Below are 5,573 nucleotides of genomic sequence, written 5' to 3'. Positions count from 1 at the left end.
GCCCGCGCCGGCTCGCTGGCCACGCCCCCCGGAGCTCGGCTGGCCACGCCCTCTAGACCACGCCCCCAGGTGTGTGCCCTTGGCCTGGCGCGGTGCCTGGACCCCGCCCGCGAGCCTTCTGGTCGGCTGCCACCTGTTGGACCGCTCGCTTCTGGCTCCAGCAGATGTGCATTTTAGCAACCACTTCTAACAGAGTGCTATCTCCCCCCCTTAATGGATGTAAGGAATGAGGCACAGGACCGATGAGTGGAACAGAGCTGACGTTTGACATAAAAGGCGAGGTTCATTTTAAACACGTGTTTGCCTTGGGATTATTGGATAAGGATCTGTCCCATACTTCAGTCAGTAACTCATGAAAAATTTCTGAATCCTTTAAGTGCCTGGCTCTGCCCTTAAGTCAAAATGGAGAGAAGGCAACCATGAATTCTGGTCGGGAAAATCTCTAGGTCTAGGAAGGAGACCAACCGGAAGCCTCAGATGGAAAGGGAGTTCCAGAAAAGCTGGCTTGATCGGTCATTTCAGCTTGTACTTTAGGAAGATGGGGTTTATTCCACCAATAGAACATAAATAAAGGCAATCTACTATTCCATTTAGTTCTTTACCACAACCTAGGGAACTGCTTTTCCAGAAATATTCCAGACACGCTGACTTGGAGCCCACATGACTCTCTCACTTCGGGAACAATGGCCTAGTGTCAAACCCTCAACATAGGAAGAATGGTTTCCACTCTCCTTGATTTACCCGACAGTGGCAGAATGGAAACAGGCGATTTGCTTAGAAGAAGAGAAATAGCTTATTAGCTAAGAAGAGGCTCGTGTTGTTGGTATTTCATTTTTGTATAGTAAGTATAGGCTTTTAAAACAATTGGGGGTTGAAGAGATGGCCCAGTAGGTAAAGTGCCTGCCACACAAACATGAGGAGCTGGGTTTAGATCCGTAATGTTCATGTAAAAGCCAGGTACAGCGGTTGATGTATGAAACCCAGCCTGGGGAAGAGGTGGAGACAGGAGGATTCCTGGAGCTCACCGAAGCTCCAGGTGCAGGAGAGTTGTTGACGGTGTGCCTTTGGAGGTTTTTTTTCCTTTGATTGTTGTTTTTTCAAGTCAGAATTCCATTAAGTAATTCTGGCTGTCCTAGAACTTGCTATGTAGCAAAAGCCTACCACTGCCTCCCAAATTCTGGGATTAAAGATGTGCACCACTATGCCTGGGGCGTCATGTCAGAACACAGAGATGGACCTGGGTCATAGGCCTCATTGTGTGTCTCTTCTTAGCATGGCCATGTTGGATTCATCTCTTTTTTCTGCCTTTCATGCTTTTCTGACTCTTTAACTAGTGTTTGGAGGACAGGTGGCCAAGGCTAGCTTGTTGGGGCTGCCAGCGTTCAGGACTTGACGCCAACAATTCTGGTAACTTGGGGATGGGGTGGGGAGAAATATCAAATGATTTAACAGAAATATGACAAGTGGAGGGAGGATCTTTATGTACCAATCACTGAGTTAGACACTGGTTATTGCTAAACCTGTAAATATGGACAGATAATCTAATGCCCAGGTGCCTTCATTTGTGAAATGGAGATTAAAAAATATGTATGCAGATGTAAGTTTCTGTCATGTTCAGTCCCAACAAAACACACAGAGTCTTATATTAGTTATAAACTGGTTAATCTATTAGCTCAGGCTTATTATTAGCTAGCTCTTACAACTTAAATTAACCCATAATAGTTATCTATGTTTAGCCACGTGGCTTGGCACCTTACTCAGTAAGGCATTCTCATCTTGCTTCCTCTGCATCTGGCTGGTGACTGCAGACTGAACCTTTCCTCTTTTAAGAATTCTCCTAGTCTGGTCACTGCCTATATTTCCTGCCTGGATACTGGCCAATTGGTGTTTAATTAAACCAATACAAGTAACAAATCTTTACAGGATACAAGAACATTATCCCACAGCACATGTATTTGGTAAGAGAATGTTTAGAGCTAAAAGAGACCATGTCAACTGCCCAGCACACAAGCACTTGCCTCATCTTCTGGCCGCTTGTGTGAACTGAGGAGGAAGAGGGGTGAATGGACTTAGCAGAGTATGGGGGTGAGGTACCTCTCCAGTCTATAACTGCTATGAGGTATCCACATGGAAACCCCACTGAGTGGTCAGACATGAAGTCTGGCACTCAGAGAGAGGTTTGGATTGGTGATTAAAATGTAGGGGTGTCAGTGACACTGAATACCACGTAAGGGGGTGAGTTCCAGAATGAAGGTAGAAGACAGAGTGGTGGGGAAGTCTCTAAGGTAAAGACTGCTGAGAAAGAGGAGAAAGAGATGCTGTCCTCGGCCCCATGCCAAAACCATCTCCAATAGAGAGAGGCATAACACACAAGCCCTGGGACTTTCTATGACAGGCCAAAATAAAGTGGCTCAGATTGTCCACTTCTCCAACCTTGAGATATCAACTTGCTGAAAGTCCCATTCCTTGGCTCATAGCAAGTTTTTTTTTTTACTTTTCTTTTTCATCTTTTCATGTATATGCATGTGTCCACATATGGTTTCATGTGGGTGAGGGCATGTGTTTCTGTGTGCACGTGGAGGCCCAAAGGCGAGGTCTGAAATCTTTCTCGATCACTCTTCCATCTTCATCTCTTATTATTTTGTCTACACTCCGTACCCTGCCTGAGCTGAGGACAACCCAGAGCCTTGTGCTTGCTAGGCGAGTGCTCTACCACTGAGCTCAATCCCCAACCCTTCACTTTAGCCTTTTAAGGCTCTCTCAGTGAAGCCCAGAAATCCTTCATTATTACGGCTCATTTTCTTAAGCAGCTTGCTGGGGGTGAGGAAGGCTCCCTTTTCTGTGCCAACCTGTAAAGGGTGGGTTCTGGTGACCTGAATGTGGGTCCTCTCGCTTGCACAGAAAGTTGGCTTTAAAAACTGGATCATCTCAGCCCCACAAATTGTTCTTTTAAAGCCAGGCCTACATGAGGAGGGGAAAAAAAAAACCCGAAGGCAAGGCAGTGGAATGAATTCCACTGGAGACAAAGCCCTGAGGACATCTGCGCTGATTCATCTTCTTTTGCCTTTGTGATGGGCGTTATATGACCCTGGGGTTGTGCAACGGCAGTGCAGTGCATGAACCTTCTGATATTTCGCCTGGGAGCTGATTACGGAAATGCAATCTCTGACATTTATCGCCAGGAGCATGAGCGTAATTGTTTGGCTTTGAAGCAGATGCTGCAGGGTGACAGCAGACAATGGATCCAGCTGAATTAGAACCAGGAAGAGGAGGAGTGGCTTTGATGAGACTCCAACAATAACAGAACTAATACAGCCAGCCTGCATCAGTGGAAGGGTCAGGAAGGGTCTCCCAAAACACAATCCAGTCACTCCCCAGAGAGCTTCCAACACTGGAAGAATCCAAGAGAGCATCCAAGGGTCATGCAGCCCAACTCCCGCAAAGGGTGGCTGAGAAAGGGGAGTGAGGAATGCCCAGAGAGCTTGTGGCCAAAACAACAGCGGTAGTCAGGTGTTCACTGAATACTCGTTTACTGAGGGCTTGATGTGGAGGAGGCTAGACCTGATGGTACGGAGACAAGGATATCAAGGAGACAGCTATAAGCAAGTAGCCATGAAGAAACCAGAAGTAGGAGGAGGATGGGTGCTTCCTGTTGCCTCTTTTACTGGGACCCATCAACATGGGCCGCATCCGCACCAAGACCGTGAAGAAGGCGGCCCGGGTCATCACCGAGAAGTACTACACGCACCTAGTACAATGACTTCCACACCAACAAGCATGCGTGCGAGATCACCATCATCCCCAGCAAGAAACTCCGCAATAAGATAGCCGGCTCTGTCACACATCTGATGAAGAGGATTCGGAGAGGCCCTGTCAGGGGTATCTCTATCAAACTGCAGGAGGAAGAGCGAGAAAGGAGGGATAATTACGTTCCTTAGGTCTCAGCCCTGGATCAGGAGATCACTGAGGTAGATCCTGACACCTGGGAGATGCTGAAGCTTCTGGACTTCGGCAGTCTCTCCAACTTGCAGGTCACTCAGCCTACAGTGGGGATGGATTTCAAAAGACCACGTGGAGCCGTTTGAATCTGTTCTGTCATATTTTCAATAAACCTGAAAATAACTTTGAAAAAAAAAAGGAGGAGGATGTGGTCAAGCCTCCAACAAAAACCAACACTCTGTGGTAAAACAAGAGGCTGCCTGGCTCTAACTTGATTCTTAAGCATTTGCCGTAGTCTCTCAGCCTTCTCCACTACGAATTGGGGTCTGGCATTACAGTCAGTTCTCTGGACTGAACCCGAGTAAGGCACTGTCCGCAAGTCCACAGTGAGTGGCCTATGTTTTTCCTTGTATCTAAAATCCTAAGTCACAATAGAGAGCGGAGTTAGAGCACAGGGGTGGGAGGGGAATCCTATGCTGGGAACCTGACCATTCATGGTCTCCATAGCCCCCTGTCTGGTACAAGATAGGTGTTCACGTGTTTAACTAAACTAGTATCTCCACAAAGAGATGTATGAACCTTGCCCAAATTTGGAAAACAACGTAAGCTAATTAAACACGAAGCAGGAACTGGAAAACAACAACCTGGTTATAGGGCTGATGCCAAAGAAAAGTACAGAATTTAAAATAGTAAAGTATTCCTGAGTCTCTGGTCAAGTAGCACCCAGCTTACCTATCAAATCATAAAGCAAAGAAAACCAGCCTACAAATCACAATCCCAGAGAACTTCTACAACAATGAGGACACTAAGAGAGACTTACATAGATCTAATCTACACGGGAAGTAGAAAAAGACAAGATTTCCTGAGTAAACTGGGAACATGGGAACCTTTGGGGAAGGTTAAAGGGGAGGGAAGAGGCAGGGATGGGAGCAGAGAAAAATCAATAAAAATCAATAAAAAAAAAACCCACCCCAGACAATTTCATTAGTCATAAATTACACATTTTTTGGCTATTAGTTCTTGTGGAATATCCATGTCAAGATGTGTTACATTTGTTTATGTTGCAAAATATTACTTCAACTGTGTAAAGGTGCGTTGCTTTTGCTTATGATGTATTGATTTAACGATGAAAGGATATGTTCGCTTAATTATGTAAATATGTATTGCATCTGTTTCACCTTGCCTGTCTAAGGCACCTGATTGGTCTAATAAAGAGCTGAACGGCCAGTAGCTAGGCATGCAAAAGGATAGGCGGAGCTGGCAGACAGAATAATCAGGAGGCGAAATCTAGGGTCAGGCTAGGAATGAGAAGGAGGAGGGGGCTAGAACGAGGGAGAAACAGAGGGACACCTGGGGTAAGAAGCCAGGCAGCTGCCAGGCAGCCATCAGCCAGACAGAAGAAGCAGTGAAAATAAGATATACAGAAGAAAAGAAAGGCAAAAAGTCTTGAAGCAAAAGGTAGATAAAGAGAAACAGGTTAATTTAAGTTAAAAGAGCTAGCCAGGTAATGAGCCTAAGCTAGGCCAAGCATTCATAACTAAAAATAAGTCTGGTTTGGAATATTCATTGGTGTGGAATACATGTCGCTGTGATTAGTTTAATAAAGAAGCTGACTGGTCAATAGCCAAACAGGA

At 45.8% G+C, this 5,573-nt stretch overlaps 1 pseudogene; it reads left to right on the top strand.

Moving 5' to 3' along the window:
- Positions 1 to 3,679: 3,679 nt before the first annotated feature.
- On the top strand, positions 3,680 to 4,085 carry LOC119821507 (annotated as a pseudogene).
- The last annotated feature ends 1,488 nt before the right edge of the window (positions 4,086 to 5,573 follow it).

The sequence above is a fragment of the Arvicola amphibius genome, chromosome 8 (genome assembly GCF_903992535.2).
Source record: "Arvicola amphibius chromosome 8, mArvAmp1.2, whole genome shotgun sequence".
In the NCBI taxonomy this organism is placed as follows: domain Eukaryota; kingdom Metazoa; phylum Chordata; class Mammalia; order Rodentia; family Cricetidae; genus Arvicola; species Arvicola amphibius.
Note: the sequence above shows the minus strand (reverse complement) of the source record. Positions and strands in the feature narration are given on the sequence as shown.